Source organism: Callithrix jacchus, chromosome 7 (genome assembly GCF_049354715.1).
Source record: "Callithrix jacchus isolate 240 chromosome 7, calJac240_pri, whole genome shotgun sequence".
Lineage (NCBI taxonomy): Eukaryota > Metazoa > Chordata > Mammalia > Primates > Cebidae > Callithrix > Callithrix jacchus.
Window position 1 is genome coordinate 18,481,016 of NC_133508.1, and position 19,781 is coordinate 18,500,796.

The 19,781-nt window shown below is 37.4% G+C and overlaps 1 protein-coding gene across 4 annotated transcripts in view; it reads left to right on the plus strand.

Annotated features, from left to right (window-relative positions):
• STAM (signal transducing adaptor molecule) overlaps positions 1 to 19,781 on the plus strand; it is a 74,160-nt gene that overhangs the window by 20,932 nt on the left and 33,447 nt on the right. The window contains exon 3 of one of the 4 annotated variants that reach the window (XM_008999997.5): positions 6,260 to 6,363. The exons of the other annotated variants lie outside the window; for them this stretch is intronic. The gene's annotated coding sequence lies outside the window, so the exon portion shown is untranslated. The remainder of the gene's footprint in view (positions 1 to 6,259; positions 6,364 to 19,781) is intronic. 4 annotated transcript variants of the gene reach the window in all.

Below are 19,781 nucleotides of genomic sequence, written 5' to 3' on the forward strand. Positions count from 1 at the left end.
TTTATTTTTCAAAGTCTTTTAAGTGCTCTTTTAAGAATAATAGTCATGGCCAGGTGCAGGGGCTCATGCTTGTAATCCCAGCGCTTTGGGAGGCTGAGGCAGGCGAATCACGAGGTCAAGAGATTGAGACCATCCTGGCCAACATGGTGAAACCTCATCTCCACTAAATATACAAAAATTAGCTGGGTGTGGTGGCACGTGCCTGTAGTCCCAGCTACTTGGGAGGCTGAGGCAGGAGAATTGCTTGAACCTGGAAGGCGGAGCTTGTAGTGAGCTGAGATTGTGCCGCTGCACTCCAGCCTGGTGACAGAGTGAGCCTCTGTCTCAAAATAAATAAATAAATAAATAAGAATAATAGTCACTTATTGACTACTAATTGCTTGCCAGGCCCTGTTAAAGTGCCCTATGAACATTTTGTTTAATCATCACAGCAGGCCGGGCATGGTGGCTCACGCCTGTAATCCTAGCACTTTTGGAGGCTGAGGTAGGTGGATCACCTGAGGTCAGGAGTTCAAGACCAGCCTGGCCATCATGGTGAAACCCCATCTTTAAAAAAAAAAAAAAAAAAAAAAATTATCACAGCAATTCTAGGTACTGTAGATTTTCCCAGCTTACAAGTGAGGAATCTAATCATATTTAGGATTCTTTTATATAACTTAAAATAGGGCAAGTGTTCCAGCAAATTAAATAATTGTTTTTTAAAAGATGGTCTTGATTTCCATATTTTGTTCAGTTTTGTAACATGCCAGAATTTCTTTAACTCGTTTCATTCCCTTTCCATTAGTTGTTTTTTCCTTTATTTGTCACTTACTGAATACTGAGTATCATGCTTTGGCTACACAGTGGTGAATAAAGCAGGCATAGCCTTTGTCATCAACAGTGCTGATATTCTAATGGTGGAAGATATGAAATAAACAGATAAACAGAAGATGGTCAATAGCTAAGAAGCTAGTAACCAGTGTGCTATAATGGAAAATAAAAGGGTAGATTGATGTGAAGGGGTTAGATTTTTGCTATAATTTTATTGTTGAGAAGAGACAGAGTTCAAAGCAGTGTATCCCTGAAAGAGGCAATAGCATGTAGGTGAATGCTGAATGCTGCAAGGTAGAGAAAACTTGATGCCTTCTAAGAGCTTGAAAGTTACAGAGTAGCTGGAGCAGAAGCCAGTTGCCCTGAATGAGCACAGAGTTGGGTATCAGAGTGAGTTAGAAAAATTGAAGATGACAGTTGGCATGTAGTATGCTTTAAATTAAGATGATAGAGGGTTTTCAATGATTGGTAGTGACAAGGTCTAATGACTCCAAGGTCCATCGGAGTTAATAAGATGTTATAGAAGTTGAAAAGCCAAGGTGTTGGAAGCATCATGTACACTATTATTAAAATCTCCGAGAATTAGGAGAGGAGTGATGTTGGAGTGAGAGGCAATGAGCTAGTAGCTAAAATAATTGACAGAAGGGGCATTTGAAATTTTTGAATGAACTGCAACATGAGGAGACTGACATGATCAGAGCTGGACAGTTTTAGGAAAGAGGGAGAATGATTTGGAAGAGGCACAGGGAACGAGTGTATATTGCTAAGCATACCGCATATTGAACAGGTAGTACAGAGGTCCAGCCCCGGCACTATTTCTCCAATTATTTACATTTTTCATTAGTGCATATATTTGTTACAAGATATGAACTAATACTGATACATTACTATTAACTAAAGTCCATAGTTTACATTAGGGTGCACTGTGTTTTGTATAGGTTAATGGGTTTTGACAGTGTATATAACGAGGTATGTCTACCATTGTGTAATTCATGTATCTCTCATTACAGTTCCATCCAGAATAGTTTTATCACTTTAAAATGACCTATGCTCCATCTGTTCATTCCTTCCCTTCCTCTCTTTGAACTTGAAACAACCACTGATCATTTTACTGTTTACAACTTTATCTTTTCCAAATGTTGTCTAATTGGGATCATAGACCATATAGCCTTTTCAGACTGGCATCTTTAACTTGTCAATGTGCATTTAAGGTTCCTCTGTGCCGTTTCGTAGCTCAGTAGCTCATTTCTTCGTATTGCTGAATAATCTTCCATTGTATGGATGTTCTACTGTTTGTTTATTAACCTATTGAAGGACATCTTGATTGCTCCCAGTTTTTGGTGATATTTAATAAAGCTGCTATAAACATTAATTTGCAGCCTTTTGTGTTGACATAGTTTTCAGTTCAGTTGGGTAAATATGTGAGGACATGATTGCTGGATCATATGGTAAGACTGTTTATCTTTGTTACAAGCCACCAGACTGTCCCCACAGTCTCTGTATGGTTTTATTTTTTATATTGAAGTCTTTGATCTATTTGGAATTTATCCTGTTAGGCAGTATGGAGTATGGTTCTAACTGTATTCTTTTCTATTTGGCTACCAAATATCCCAACACCAATTTCTGAATAGTTCATCTTTTTTTCCTTCTGATTTGAAATACTTCTTTTACATGTTATATTTGCATATGTATTTGAATCTCTTTTCCCTTTTGATCCATTGGTATGTGTTTACACATTCTGCTATCACTTGGTTTTAATTATTATTATTATTATTATTATTTTTTTTTTTTTTTTTTTGAGACGGAGTTTCGGTCTTGTTACCCAGGCTGGAATGCAATGGCGCGATCTCGGCTCACTGCAACCTCCGCCTCTTGGGTTCAGGCAATTCTCCTGCCTCAGCCTCCTGAGTAGCTGGGATTACAGGCACGCGCCACCATGCCCAGCTAATTTTTTTATTAGAGACAGGGTTTCACCATGTTGACCAGGATGGTCTCGATCTCTTGACCGCGTGATCCACCCGCCTCAGCCTCCCAAAGTGCTGGGATTACAGGCTTGAGCCACCACGCCCGGCCGATTTTAATTATTAATATGTTTTAACATTTGGCAGAACATGGTCTTCATTTTTACTTTTTTCTGAAGTTTTTTTTAGATAGTCTTTCCCCTCCCTACTCTCCCTAGATAAACTTTCAGATAGAGTTGACTGTTCTAAAAATAAAACCTTCTTTTTAAATTGGCTTAGTTTTAAATTAACAAATTAATGTCTTTGTGATATTAAATCTGCCTATCCAAGAACATAGCATATCTTTTTGTTTATAACCTTCAGTAGTGTTTTTTAAGTTTTCCTCTTAAAAGTCTTGTACATTTTTAATAATGTTTCTTATGAGGTATTTTGTCCTTTTTGCTGCTATTTCAGTGGGATTTTTCTTTCACTGGTTGTTTGGGAACTTTCTTTCTTAAAGGATGGACGAGATTAGAGCATCTGTGTATCTGGAAGAGAATGATGCACACTGTGAGGGGGAAATTGAGATGATGATTCAGGACAGAATCAGGATAACAATAGGAGCCAAGGTGGTTGACAAGGCTTTGGGGAACCGGATCCAATGGGAGCTGATTTTTCTATCTTTACTTGCCTAGGCAGTGGTTTTAACGTTTTTATTTTTCTAAGTCTTAAAAACACCGTGTATTTTATAGAATGAGAACTGTAGAGTTCTAATGACTGTAGAGCTTGTTTTGAAGATGAGAAAATTAAAGACATAAGATTTTAATGTGACTTGTCTAAAAAGAGTGAACAGAAGCAAAATTAGAAATCAGATTTCTTTAACTCCCATTTTGTGTTTTTTCCTACTTTCACTGTGCTGTGTGCTTAAGTGCTTGTATGAGCAGTTATATTTGAAGGTTAAAATTATGAATCAAGCCATACCAATCTTATATTAAAGTTTTTGATGATTCCTGTCTCCCCCATACATTATGTTACATTGTGTTTCGTTTGACTGAAATATACCTTAGTGTTCCATTGCTTGGGAAACTCAAAATACTATGGTACTGACTTTAATCCTCATTGTTTGGTTCCGTATGTAGTTCAGTTTACCTCGTTTTCTAGTGAAGTCATTTGGGACTTACATGAACGTGTTTGTTAAATAGTCAACATTACTGTGTATATTTATCTATATTCATGTTCCGTTATCTCATAAGAAATGCCTACTTAGTAAGCTTAACATTAAGGGAAGAACTTTAAATTTGTACTCTATAATTTGCCCCTTTTTATGTGTTGTGTGGATTATATTTTATGCTGTGTGTGTTACAAATCAAATTTGCATTTTGAATATGTTCATATATAAGGATTGCATTATTTCTGTTCTGATTTCTTCTGTATTTTTAAATTAGAATTTTCTTACAGTCTCTGAAATGCCTTCACACTTACGAAAGGCATCTAAATAAGGATCTATTCAATATTCAAGGAACGTTTTATTATCTGTTAATTTCTAAAAATATTTAGTTCGTTCAACAAAGATTTGAGTTCCCCTCTCGTTTAGCTCCTGCATGCCTGCTAGGACCTGGTATACTAAGACCTATCAAAGCTATGCATGCACGTACTCCCCCTTCCTCCAGCATAGACATGCATATGTCTTTGAATGGTAAGCCATAGTAAAGCTTTTTTCATGGCCTTATAGATGAAGATGTAAAGTTCAAATCACTCTAAAATAACTTTGAAAGCTATAGCTGTAAAAGTAATGAGAAAGAATGAGACATTTTTGTGCTTTCAAGAACTAACATTGTTTAGAGTCTCTAAATCCCTGGCATGAGTCTAGGAGTTTGGTATTAACATTCTGTTAAGGAGGTATTAGACATCTCCCCTTTTACAGACGAGGTCTGTGGAAGCTTCAAATCCTTTTTCTACTGTATCACAATGCTGCTTTTGTTTAGCAGTGGTTCTCAACTTGGGTGGTATTGCTCCGTTAGGAATGGTTTCAGGTGTCCCATGACAGGAGGTGGTTTCTACTCATGATCAGTAGTAACTAGCAGGGATCGGGGATGCAACATGCCGGATAGTCTTCCGCTGTGAAGAGTTTTTCTGTCCTGAATACCAAGAAGTGTCTCTACTTAGAACCATATTGCTAGGGTCCTTGTACTTTTTCAGCCCTACTTCATAGGTGATTAGAGGTTAATCATGCAAACATGTTTGTTAACTACGTTTTTTATTATTGTTGCTATTGATAATTTCTGTTTTTGTCATTTTTCTTTTATATTTGCAGTACTTTTAGGCAAATACCCAGTGATTTTATTAGGCCCTGGGAGAGGGATAATGAAGAGGTGATATCCTCATTTTGAAAAGGCAATTGGTCTAAAAATTACTGATTAATTTAGTAATATATGCAGGAGTTAGAATTTAAATTTACTGTCCTTTCAGTGACAGTGATAGTAATTTCCTTAAGAGTATAAAACTTTCCTGTCACTGCTCAGCATATGGTTTTTATGATACTAAAAAGTACTTTTCAACTGAGGTATAGAGATATTTGAAATGAGAGACTTTTCAAAAGTTTTATATAGCACAGGATGTCACAAATCTTGACTCCTTTTTCCAATAGTAGCATGAAATATTCTTGGCTTCCTCCTTATCTATAATGGAAATACCTTTTCAGGTAATCTCACTAACTGGTGACTGGAGCCTAATATTAAGCTGTAGATCTCTCATAATTATGCAATAATATACATATAAATAGACATTTATAAATAATATAGTGACATCGTTGGAAACTCACTGTGGATCATTCAAAGAAATTTGAAATTCCCTTGTTCTTGGAAAAGAGAATTGCAGGAATACAAAATTGCTTTTAGTTTTCTTTGATCCTCTGTCTGTAGAATTGAGCTTATCATATACATGTTTAACCTACTGAATTTAACTGTATTTTTTTCCAGCTGCCTCAGGTTTTTTCCCTAAAAACTTGTACCTGCCAATCCATTTAGTGAGCTTATATGTGCTGTCTCACAATTACAATTCCCACTTTTCTCATAGCGTCAATACCTCACTGTGCTGAGGGCCATCCTTGCTCAGAGTACGTGTATTTTATCTAACATGGTCTTGTATGCAAACCAGCTTCTTCAGCTGGTGCTTGAAATAACAGTTTTGCTTTAATAATTGAGGAGAAGTTGGCTGTATTGGACATATTTGAGAGATGGTTCATGAGTTCTCCAATAAGTAAATCCCTAATCACAGAAAATAGATTAACTACAGTTTTGGCCTTACACCCTAACTTTGGAAATTAACCTTAAGAAATGTTGCTCTTCTGTGACATCTTACAACAGTGTGATTTGTGTTATGATCATTTGTCAAATGATAAGAGAAATAGATATTTTTAGGTGGAAAACTGGGAAAAGTGAGAGAGAATTCTCCTTTTCCTGTTCTTGTCCCTGTCCCTGACCCCTATCTTTTTCTTTTCCCATCTCAAGATAAGGAAAAGAGAGGATGTGTCTTACAAAAAGTTTTAAAATACCAAAATGGGGTTTTAAGAAGCTTTTTGAGAGAGATGAGGATTTGCCCACCCTTAAAAAAGGTAGGTGATGTAAACCTTTGGTAGACTCTTCTAAGTGCACGTGCAGATTTTCTATTATCATGTATTTTTACAAAATATTTTATTTGTGTTTATTGCCATCCGTCTCTTCTCACATCCTCTGTTCCTCCCAGCACTACTTACTGTGCGTTTTTCCCCCATTATCATGGTTTTATTATAGTTCTATTAACTACATTTTATGAAAGCATGTACTTTTTCCACTTAACAGTGGAAGATGCGCAGAACTTGGTAATAAATAGAGCTTTATAAGGAAGATGCGTTATTCTAAATATTAATCGTCCAATGGTGAAAAGTGGTATTTTTAGTATTCAGCTCAGTGACCTTTTTTTGAGCATCAGCCGTGTTGAAGGCACAATTCTAGGCCCCATTCACAATGACAGTGTTTTAACTTCAGTCACTGGAGAGCAACAGCAGTTCCTAAATAATTCTTATTTTCGTTTTCTCAAATTTCAGTTGAGAGTGTCTTATGGGTTGGAGGGCATGGTTAAGGAGTAGCATGCCAAGGATGAGCTGTGTAACTCTGGGCCCTGCCTTCAGCACCCCTTAAGATAGAGGGGTAAATAGTTATGAGAAGTGACCCAGAGATGAAATTCATGGGTAGATTTTGTTAGCCTGACCTAATTTGGGCTTTATAAACTTGAAGTAAATTTATTTAAGTACATATTATGCTTCAATTATGTTTAAGCAAAGATTAAAAGAAGACCAGAACAATCCTAAATAATATGGGTTAGTACTATTCAAACCTACCAGCTATCAGCATTTGTTGGAGGCTGTTCTGGTTGTCTCTTACTATACAACTCAGTAGTAACCATCCAAACACTTAGCTTAAAAGAGCAATTTAGGCTGGGCGCGGTGGCTCCCGCAATTTACAGCAATTTAGGCTGTTATCCCAGCACTTTGGGAGGCCGAGGCGGGTGGATCACGAGGTCAAGAGATCGAGACCATCCTGGTCAACAAGGTGAAACCCCGTCTTTACTAAAAATACAAAAAATTAGCTGGGCATGGTGGTGCGTGCCTGTAATCCCAGCTACTCAGGAGGCTGAGGCAGGAGAATTGCCTGAACCCAGGAGGCGGAGGTTGCAGTGAGCCGAGATCGCGCCATTGCACTCCAGCCTGGGTAACAAGAGCGAAACTCCGTCTCAAAAAAAAAAAAAAAAAAAAGCAATTTATTATATCTCAAAGTTATGTGGGTTAATGGCTTGCCTGGGGTCTCTTATGAAGTTGTAGTTAGATAGTGGCTGGGACCAGGGTCATCTGAAGGCTTCACTGGGATGGATGCTTAGTAGGGCGAGCAGTGATGATTGACCCTCACTTGGGATCTCACTAGGGCTATCAGTTGACTATCTAACCCAAGGCCTCTGCTTGTGGCTTGAGTTTCTCACAGAATGGTGGCTGGGTTCCCAAAGGGAGCATCCCCTAAGAGCCAGTGTTCCAGGAGACCCAAGTGTACTCCACATGGCTTCTGATAAACCTTGAGTCTCGGTGGGTCACTTTCACTATATTTTATTGGTCAAGCAAGTCACGGAAGTCAGTCCAGATTCAAGGGAAGGGTTGTTAGATGTCACCTCTAAGGTCATATCGTAGAAAAGCATGTGGGAAGGGAATTATTATCAAGGTTATCTTTGGAATTCATACTTTGCCTAAGGCCTGTACTTAAGTGTTGAATCAGAGCTTTGAACTTAACAAAACACTGAAATACACCATTAGAAAAAAATAATTCTAATAAAATCATAAATTTCACTTTTGATACTTGAGACACTCAGTCCTTAAGAACCAAAATGACAAAATATGATACAAGGGTTTCTTCATTTTTTTAATCTAACATTTAATTATGACTTTTGACTTGGAAAAAAATGTTCTGTGTGGAAAGATCTACCCATTTGTGCATATTTATAAATATCAACAGCTGGTAGATATGGAATCTTAACTGATTAGGTAGTCATAAAGATTTTCTTTTATGACTACCTTTAAATAACCATAAAAATGGTACCTTTTTATGGTTTGGTTTTAGACACATGGCCTAGTTTCATAAACTAAAGCTTTTAGTTTATGAAAATTCATAAAAGCCAAATTAAAGATAATAGCATTTTGTGGCCAGGTGTGGTGGCTCCCACCTCTAATTCCAGCACTTTGGGTCACCAAGGTGGGTGGATCACCTGAAGTCAGGAGTTTGAGACCAGCCTGGCCAACATGGTAAAACCCTGTCTCCACCAGAAATACAAACATTAGCTGGTTGTGGTGGTGCCTGCCCATCATCCCAGATGCTTGAAAGGCTTAGGTGGGAGAATTGCTTGAAGGTGGAGGTTTCAGTGAATTAATATCGCACCACTCCAGCCTGGGAGACAGAGTAAGACTCCATCTCAAAAAAAAAAAAAAAAGAGGTAATAGCATTTACTGAAGTTGATAGTTTTTTTTTTTTTTTTTTTTTTGAGACGGAGTTTCGCTCTTGTTACCCAGGCTGGAGTGCAATGGCGCGATCTCGGCTCACCGCAATCTCCGCCTCCTGGGTTCAGGCACTTCTCCTGCCTCAGCCTCCTGAGCAGCTGGGATTACAGGCATGCACCACCGTGCCCAGCTAATTTTTTGTAATTTTAGTAGAGACGGGGTTTCACCATGTTGACCAAGATGGTCTTGATCTGCTGACCTCGTGATCCACCCGCCTCGGCCTCCCAGAAGTTGATAGTTTTAAACATGATATTGTAATTTATATAAAGTTTGGGCAACCATTTATGTTTATATCACAGTTTTAACTTATACAGAGATTCACTTTAGTTTTAGAAAAAGACACTAGGCTAGACTATAAACTTCATGAAGCAGGGTCAGTCTCCTCTTGTTCACTACTTTATTCCTAAAGCCTTGCGTAATACTTGTCACGTAGAAGGTTTAATGAGCATTAGTTATGGAAAATATTATTAACAGAGTATTTTTGTACCTATTGAATTTTCTTTTACAGTGTCACTGTCGTTTTTATGGAGATGATTCACCCTGAAAGTCTTGCTTACCTAATTGGATTAATCCAAAGCACTGATATATACAAATAGCTCTCTATGTGGTAGAATCAAATTATCAGGGTATAAACAAGAATGAGAAGTTTTCTTAATTTACCATTAGACAGAGAAGTGACTGCTGATATAATTCATTAAAAAAAAATCTCCTTTGCACATTTGTTTTAAGAACCTCAAGTTCTGCAGAGTTTGTGTTTTGTTTGGGAAATTAAAAAAGTCTATTGCAAAAGACAGCACAGTGGCATCGTTTGGATATTTGTGTCTAAAGATTGATTAAGGAAGGTTCACGCCTTAATTTTTATTTTCTTCCAGGCATGAGCTAGCTTCTTTTTAATGGTTATGACTTTCCCATAGAAACTGAATGGTTGGGAGTGGCATGATGGGGCAGGAGTGGGAGTGGGGAGGATGTGTTAGAGAGGAGCTCCATATTAAATCTGCTTTCTTTGAATTTGACAGTACAGTTTGTTGAGGCGGGTTGGAATAACATTGGTAAATAATGAAATTGACTTTGATGCTTTCAGTTCATCAGCTGACGTATGCTATGTGGGCAATTATGTACATTCCTGCAAAGTCTATTTTCTGTCTGGTCTGTGATTTGAGAAAAAGACACTGGAAGCTGCAGTGGTGTAGAAATACTGCCCCAGATGAACTACATGATGCAGATCTATTCATTTTGTGGATGAACATAGTTTTGGCTGTTGTGACCATAACATCCAATATGCCTTGGACAATTGTAGTTTATGCCTGCTGTTCCTCAGTTATGTCCAGTTAGCATAACAAGGGTCCTTGTTTAGAGGATGAATTATATAGACACCATACTTGTAATCAACTTTCATTTGTCATTGGGAGGATAATAGCCATAACTCACTTTAAATTCATTTATTATCCCTAAACCTTTTAAAAAATTGTATTTTAACCATACTTTTCATTAAATGGTAAGATTTAATAGTTTTATCTGTGTGTGTGTGTGTGTGTGAGTGTGTATAAAGTTCAGTGTTGCTTATCTGATAGAAAAACTAAAAAACCGAATTAAAAATGCATATGACAGAATGAGAAAGTTGATGATATTGGGTCAATTCTATTTTACAGACAATTCTGAAGGGATTTTTGAGCTAGTATCCAAAAAGATCCTGCTGTGTTTGCACAAACAGGGTGTTTGTCAGCACTTAGGAGCTTTCTCACTGGCTTTGCAGCTCGGTCCTTTTTATGGCGCAGTAGCCAATTCTACTTTGGTGCAGAGATATCTTTGCCTTGGTTTTTACAATTTTGGCAGTGGCAAAACGTACAAACAACGTAGAAATGTCTAAAATAAAAAGGAAGAATTCCATTTCAACACCCCTTTCCCTACTACCCTTTCCAAAAGTCACTATAGTTTAGGTTTAGGTTTCTCACCTTAAAAAAAAAATAGTGGTTTACAAACAAAATACATGATCCATTTTATTTAAAATTTGGTAAAGAACGTATACAGGATTATTTTCTTAAATGTTTATGTATTAAGCTGAATCATTTTTGGGTTATTTTTTACTGATTTTCATTTAAGTATTCAAATAATTCTTTATAACTGGCCTTTATAACATGCTCTGAGATGAATGTTTTATGTTTTTATGTCAGCATGGTATTTACAAGTGCAAGTTAGTTTGGGGTCACAGGCTCTGGCTCCTAAAATAAGACCAACTGTGAGAAAGGCAAAATCTAAATAATAGTGTTGTAGTACATAATTTCTAATGTACTATAATTATACTACAGTATCATTACTATAGCAATAGTATAATGATGCTGCTATCCAAAAATTCTAATATCTTACAAAATCAGTAAAGTAGAATAATTTTTTTTTTTTTTTTTTTTGAGACGGAGTTTCGCTCTTGTTACCCAGGCTGGAGTGCAATGGAGCGATCTCGGCTCACCGCAACCTCCGCCTCCTGGGTTTGGGCAATTCTCCTGCCTCAGCCTCCTGCGTAGCTGGGATTACAAGCACGCGCCACCATGCCCAGCTGATTTTTTGTATTTTTAGTAGAGACGAGGTTTCACCATGTTGACCAGGATGGTATCGATCTCTTGACCTCGTGATCCACCCGCCTCGGCCTCCCAAAGTGCTGGGTTTACAGGCTTTAGCCACCGCGCCCGGCAAGAATTTTTTTTTTGTTTTGAGATGGAGTCTTGCTCAGTCACCCAGTCTGGAATGCAGTGGCGTGATGTCGGCTCACTGCAGCCTCTGCCTCCTGGATTCAAGCGATTCTCCTGCTTCAGCCTCATGAGTGGCTGGTATTACAGGCATGTGTTACCACACCCAGCTACTTTTTGTATTTTTAGTAGAGATGGGCTTCACCATGTTGCTTAGGCTGGTCTTCCACCTGACTGGTGATCCACCTACCTTATCCTCCCAAAGTGTTGGAATTACAGGTGTGAGCCACCGCACCCAGCCATGAAAAAAGTTTTAGAATTAAAAAAAAAAAAAATTGAATGCTTGACATGTAATAGACATTCAATAAATATTACTTCTTTTGTGTATTGTTTCTCCCTTCACCATGCTCTTTAGGTGGAAGCAGCCTAACAGGCAGTTGAACCTCCTTAAAATCAGAAGTCCTACCTTGTATTCTAATTTTTCTTTATAATTATTAAAAGGAATGCTTTTTTTAAATTACAGCGCTAACTAATTATACTTAAGGGTATTGCTTTACTTTCCAGGGCCCAATGGAGTTCGAATTGCTCGATAAATGTTTTCATTTTAAAATATATATATATTTCACATACCATCAAATTTACCATTTTAGAATATATAATTCAGTAGGTTTTAATATGGTCATAAGTTTGTGCAACAGTATCTAATTCCTGAAGAATCAGCCTCCCAAAAAGAAACCTGTAAGCATTAGCACTCACTCCCATTACCAAATCTCCTCATTCCTGGAAACCACTAATCTACTTTCTATCTGTATGGATTTGCCTATTGTAGACATTTTATATATAAATGGAGCTCTGTAATACCTATTCTTTTGTGACCAGCTTTCTTCATGTAGTGTAAATTTTTTTTTTTTTTTTTTGAAACAGAGTCTTGCTCTGTCACCCAGTCTGGAGTGCAGTGGCACGATCTCAGCTCACTGCAGCCTCCACCTTCTGAGTTCAATCAATTCTCCTGCATCAGCCTCCCAAGTAGCTGAGATTACAGGCACATGCCACTGTGCTCAGCTAAGTTTTTGTATTTTTAGTAGATACGGGGTCTCACCATGTTGGCCAGGCTGGTCCCAAACTCCTGACCTCAAGTGATCTGCCCACCTCGGCCTCCCAAAGTGCTGGGATTTTAGGTGTGAGCCACTGTGCCCAGCCTCATGTAGTGTAATTTTTTTGAGGTTCATTCATGTAGCTGGTATTATACTTCATTTATTTTATTGTGGTAAAATATATTTAATATAATATTTACCATTTTAACCATTTTTAAGTGTATGATTCAGTGGCATTTAGTACATTCATAGTATTATGCAAACAACATCACTATCCATTTTCCAAACTTTTTCATTGTACCTGTGAAATGATACCTCTGCATTCCCCCTCCTGGCCACTGGTTACTTCTTTTTATGTTCTAAATGAATTTGTCTAGTCTAGGTACCTCATGTAAGTGGAAACATAGAATCCTTTTGTGCTTTTGTGTCTGGCCTATTTCACTTAGCATAATGTTTTCAAGTTCCTTCCATGTGGTATAGCATGTGTCAGAATTTCCTTAAGGCTGAATAGTATTTCATTGTGTATCACATTTTGTTTATCCATTCTTTTGTTGATGGACATTTGGCTGTTCTGAATACTATTAATACTACTTTGAACATGGGTGTATGGATACTGGTTTGAGCCCAGCTGGATTGTATGCGGTTATGCTTAATTTTTAAGGAATGTCTAAACTTTTCACTGTATCTGTACCATATTACATTCCCACTGGCAATGTACAATTTCACTACATCCCCTCCAATACTTGGTATGTGTCCTTTCTTTAAAAAATATCCAGGCTGGGCTTGGTGGCTCACGCCTGTAATCCCAACACTTTGGGAGGCCAGGGTGGGCGGATCACAAGGTCAACAGATCAAGACCATCCTGGCCAACATGGTGAAACCCTGTCTCTACTAAAAATACAAAAATTAGCTGGGCGTGGTGGCATATGCTTGTGGTTCCAGCTACTTGGGATGCTGAGGTGGAAGAATCGCTTGAACCCAAGGAGGCGAAGGTTGCAGTGAGCTGAGATTGTGCCATTGCACTCCAGCCTGGTGACAAAGCAAGACTCCGTCTCGGAAAAAAAAAAAAAAAAAAAGCCAGCCTAGGGAGTGTGAAGTGGCATCTTGTTGTGGTTTTGATTTGAATTTCCCTAATGACTAGTGATGTTGAGCATCTTTTTATGTGCTTATTGGCCATTTGTACAGCTTTTTTGGAGAAATGTCTATTTAAGTCCTTTGCCCATTTTTGAATTGGGTTGTTTGTTATTGAGATGTAGGAGTTCTTTATATATTCTGGCTATCAGTCCCTTGTCATATATATGATTTCGAAATACTTTCTCCCATTCTGTGGGTTGACTTTTCTTTATTGATGATGTCCTTTAATGCAAAAACTCTTTTAATTTTGATGTTTAATTTGTGTATTTTTTTAAAAAAATCAAGAGTTGGCTGGGCATGGTGGCTTAAGCCTGTAATCCCAGCACTTTGGGAGGCTAACGTGGGTGAATCACCTGAGGTCAGGAGTTTGAGACCAGCCTGGCCAACATGGTAAAACCCCATCTTAAAAAAAAAAAAATAGGGCCGGGCGCAGTGGCTCACGCCTGTAATCCCAGCACTTTGGGAGGCCGAGGAGGGTGGATCACGAGGTCAAGAGATCAAGACCATCCTGGTCAACATAGTGAAAACCTGTCTCTACTAAAAATGCAAAAAATTGGCTGGGCATGGTGGCGCATGCCGATAATCCCAGCTACTCAGGGGGCTGAGGCAGGAGAATTGCCTGAACGCAGGTGGCGGAGGTTGCAGTGAGCCGAGATCACGCCATTGCACTCCAGCCTGGGTAACAAGAGTGAAACGCCGTCTCAAGAAAAAAAAAAGCGTTAATGCTAATTTTTAAACTTTTAGTGTAATTCACCAGTGAAGCTTTCTATTCCTGGGATTTTCTTTGTGAGAGGTTTTCTTAATCAGTAATTTAGACTTTTTACTTATTACAGAGGTCTATTTAGATTTTGTTTCTTCTTAGGTCAGTTTCCTTTCTTTTTTTCTTTCAGTACCTAAGCTTATCATAGAGTTAGTTTTAATAGTTTCTGTCTTTGTAGGAATTTGTCCATTTTAACTAGGTTATCCAGTGTGTTGGCATAAAGTTGCTCACAGTGTTTTTTAAAATCGTTTTTATTTCAGTAAGGTTGGAGGAATGTTCCCTCTTTGTTTTCTGATTGTAATAAATTGAATCACCTTTTTTTTCTTGGCCATTGTAACCAAAGGTTTTTCAATTTTGTTGATCCTTAAAAAAAAAAAATGCCAACTTGTGTTTTCATTGGTTTTTCTCTATTGTGTTTCTGTTGTCCGTTTCATTTATTGCCTCTCTTTGTTGTTTCTTTCCTTCTGCTTTGCTTGCTTTGTGCTTACTTACTCTTTTTCTAGTTTCTTAGGGTAAAATCTTAGGTTATTGATTTGAGATCTTTTCCCCTGATTCTTTCAATTGTAGCAAATTACACATAGCATAAAAATTACCATCTTAATGTATTCAATACCTGCATAATGTTGTGAACTGTAGTCACCATCTGTCTCCAGAACTCCTTAAAACTGAAACTGTATACCCATTAAATAATTAAACCCCCATTCCTTGCTTCCCAGCCCCCCGGCAACCACCATTCTACCTTTTGCCTATGATTTTGACTATTCTTTTTTTCCTTCTTTCTTTCTTTTTATTATTATTATTTGGAGATATGGTCTCACTCTGTCACACAGGCCAGAATGCAGTGGCACAATCATGGCTCACTGCAGCAAGCAATCCTCCCACTTCAGCGTCTTGAATAGCTAGGACTACAAGTGTGTGCCACCATGCCTAGCTAATTTTTAAATTTTCTTGTAGAGACAGGGTCCCGTTATATTGCCCACGCTGGTTTCTCACTCCTGGGCTGGAGCAATCCTTCCACCTTCACCTTCCAAAGTGTTGCAATTATAGGTACAGGCCATATGGCTGGGCTTGATTTTAGCTAGTCTTAGTACCTCATCTAAGGGGCATCATACAATATTTGTCCTGTTGTGATAAGCTTATTTCACTTAGCATAATGGCTTTAAGGTTCATCTCTGTTGTAGCATATGTCAGAATTTCCTTTTTATAAAGACTGAATAGTATTTCCATGTATGTATGTACCACATTTTGCTTTCCATTTATGTGTCATTGGACACGTGCCTTTTAGCTATTGTGATAGTGCTGCTATGAACACGAGTATACCACTATTTCCTTTAGACCCTGCCTGCTTTTAGTCCTTTGGGATATATGCCCGGAAGTGGAATTGCTGGAGATAGAATTATGGTAATTCTATTTTTAGTTATTGGAGGACCCATTATACTGTTTTACACAGCACCTGTACCGTTTTACATTCCCACCAATGGTGCACAATTGTTTCCGTTTCTCCACATCTTTGTCAACACTTATCATTTTCTGTTTGTTTTTTCTTTATAGTACGCATCCTGATGGGTGTGAGGTGGTATTGGGATCGTCTTCTTCTTCTTTTTTTTTTAACATAGGTGCTTATAGGTATAACTTTTCTTCTAAGCACTGTTTTTATTGCACTCTTAAGTTTTCTTGTGTTATATTTTCCTTTTCATTAATCTCAAAGTGTTTTCTAAGTTCCCCTGTGATTTTTCTTTGACCCATTGGCTATTTAGGAGGATGTTGATTTTTACATGTTTTAATTTTCTACATTTCTTTGTTCTTCCAAATTTTATTCTGTCTTTGGATAGCATGCTTTCTATGATTGTTGTCTTTTTAAATCTGTAGGCACTTGTTTCGTGGCCTGACATTGTTTATCCTGTGTAATGTTTCATATGCACTTGTGAAGAATATATTGTATTATTTTTAGTTGAAATAATTTATATGTTGATAATGTATTGTTATTAGAGGAAAGTATCATTTTAGTGTGATGATTTAATATTTCGAGGCTATCCTTCTTTTGACTTATATAAAGAGCTCCCTGTTTATGTTATCTTAATTCATTGTGAGGCACATCTGTGGCTAGAACATAGAGTGTTTAAGAGTATGAATCTTGTTAGTGCCTATTACTGCCTGGTAACTGGTATCCTGGGCAGGAACTGAACTTCAGTAAATGGAAGACTCACTTTGCTATCAATGTTTTGAACATTGAATGAGTCCTTTGTTTATTATATAATTTTTGGGAACCTAAGCACATGATGTTTCATAGGTTATATGAATGGTTACTCTGCTTTACTATTATTATTAATTATCATAAAGCATCCCCATGAAATGCATGTTTGCTACATGCTTTGCCTGCTATTTAAAGAAATCTGTTTTTACTGAGCTATGATTTATCCACAACAAAATGCATCTCTTGTAAGTGACTGGTTTGATAGTATGATGAGTTTTGACAAATATATACACCTATATAAGTATCACCCCAACCAAGATAACATTTAATCACCCCAAAAATTCCTTCCACCTTATGCAATTACTAATATGCATTGTCAGTATAGATTAAATATTCCTTTTCTAGAATTTTATAAAATGAAATAGTATTGTCACACGTACTCCTGTGTCTAGCACTGAATATGTTTCTAAGATGAATTCAAATTTTTGTGTGTATCGGTATTATTTATTTATTTTTTTTTTTTTGCGAAGAGGTCTTACATTGTATTAATATGTTATCCATTCATCTGTTGATGGTCATTTGGATTGTATCCAGATTTTGACTCTATGAACAGACCTGCTGTGACCATTCTTATACAGAGTACTGGATAGCGTGCTTTCATTTTTGTGTCCTTAAGGGAAATTATGGTTTTGGGATTTCATTTGATGTGTTAGATATGTGTTATTTGATTGCCAAATATTTGGGTATTTTTCTCCTATCATTTTGTTATCAGTTTGTAGTTTAATTCTGTTATGGTCAAATAATGTACTTTGTATGACTTTAGTCCTTTTAAATTTATCAGTGTTTGTTTTATAGGACAGAAAGTAGTCAAAACATTTTGTTGAATTTTCCATGCACATGAAAAAAAAAATGGGTATACTGCCACGGGTATGTGAATTGTTCTATAATGCCAGTCAGGTCAAGTTGCATGATAGTGTCTTTCAAGTATTCCTTATCAGGAATTTTTTTTTCTTGTGTTAAGTCATTGAGAGGGCATGTCAAAGTTTTCCAGTAGATTTGTCTGTTTTTCCTTTCAGCTCTATCGGTGTTTCCTTTATATATTCTGCAGTTTTATTGTTGTGTTCATTAATACATATTTAGAATTATGTTTTCTTGGGGGACTTAACCCTTTTATTATTAGGTACTGTCCCTCTTTATCCCTGTTAGTATTCCTTGTTATGAAAACTGATAAAGGTTGTGAATTGATACAAGTGTAGTTGGATTACAATCTTAATCTGCCATTTTTCTAGATAACTGGTTATGTTTCTTCTGTTTTCTCTGTCTTCTGAAGCTAGATATATTATTAAGTAATTTTTACTTTTCTCATTTTTTAGATGTAAGGATTGTCTTCTATTTGTCTTTTATGTCTCAATCAAATAGTTTTTTTGGTTTTATTTTTTTAATTTAAAACTTTTTTTTGAGACAGGGCCTCACTCTGTCTCTCAGGATGGAGTACAGTGGTGGTACCATCACAGCTTACTTTCTGCATCCTCGACCTCTGGGGCTCAAGTGAACCTCCTATCTCAGGCCTTTCACTGCGACCCTAGGAGCTGGGACCATGTCCCGTTAATTTATATATATATATATATATATATTTTTTTTTTTGTAGAGATGGGGTTTTACCATGTTGCACAGGCTAGTCTCAAACTCCCAGGCTCAAGCCATCTGCCTGCCTCGGCCTCCCAAAGTGCTGGGGTTACAGGTGTGAGCCACTGTACCCAAGCTACTTTATTTTCATTTCTCTCTTAAAAATATCTGTAGTAGTGGCTCTCTGTTAAATTTTTTCATTTTTTTTTCTCTCTGTACTTCAGTTTGGATACTTTCAGCATATTTTCAAATTTACTGATCTTTCATTCTTACCTGATTAATTCCATCCACTTTTTAATTTTACTTATTTTTTGTCTCTGGAATTTTATCTGCCCCCCCCCCCCCCCGCCTTTTTTTCCCTAAAGATGGGGTTTCACCATGATGGCCAGGCTCTTCTTGAACTCCTGACCTCAGGTGATTCACCCACCTCGGCCTCCCAAAGTGCTATGATTATAGGCTTGAGCCACCGCGCCTGGCTTATCTGGGCCCTTTTTAATATACTGTTTCTTTCATCATTATGTGGATGATTTCCAGCATACATATATAATAGCTTATATAAAGTCTTTGACTGCTAATTCCATTGTCTTTGTTATTTCTGCATTCTTAGTTGACTGAATTTTCTGCTAGTTATGTATGGTAGTTTTCTTTTTTATATCATGTCTTTGTATCATTTTATTGAATGCTTAGTATTTTGAATTTTACATTGTTGAGCATCAGGTGTTGTATTCCTGTTAAGGAGTGTTGGACTTTATTTTTTCAGAAGTTACATTTGTCTGTGGCTTATTTTTAAGTTGTTAGGCTGTATGTGGGTATAGTTGAGCTGCATTGCTAGGGTCTAAACTCTTCTGCATGTATATCCACGGAATGCTCTGGGTTTTCAATAGATGCTTCACTTTGGTCTCGTCACTGACAACTGTGTGAGCTTTGGGATCTCTTTAGCATATCACCTTTGGTCACTTTTTGACCAGTTTCTTGGAGTTGTTCACCTGTACCCGCATGGCTTTTTCAGAAAGTCTTCACTGATACTTGGGAAGTACCTCTAGGCAGAAAGTTGAGGCAAACTTCTGGCTTACTGAATTCATTTTCCTTCTTGAGGAGTCTCATTCAGTACTGCCTATGGCCTCATATCTCTAAACAGTTACCTCAGTGTATATTTTAAATCTATTTTTGCAATTTTCTCATTGTTTACAACAGGAGTGTAAGTCTGGTCTGTTTCTCCATCATGGTTGGAAGTGCAAGTCATGGCCTACCATTTTATTTTCAAAGCTTTTATTTCCCCACCCAGAATTGGCCGGAAATGCCTCATCAATGATTGCTAAATAAGAGAGCCTGTTAATTTTGTCAGTTGGGCACGGTGGCTCACGCCTGTAATCCCAGCTCTTTGGGAGGCCGAGGTGGGTGAATCACCTGAGTTTGGGAGTTCAAGACCAGCCTGGCCATCATGGTGAAACCCCATCTTTATTTAA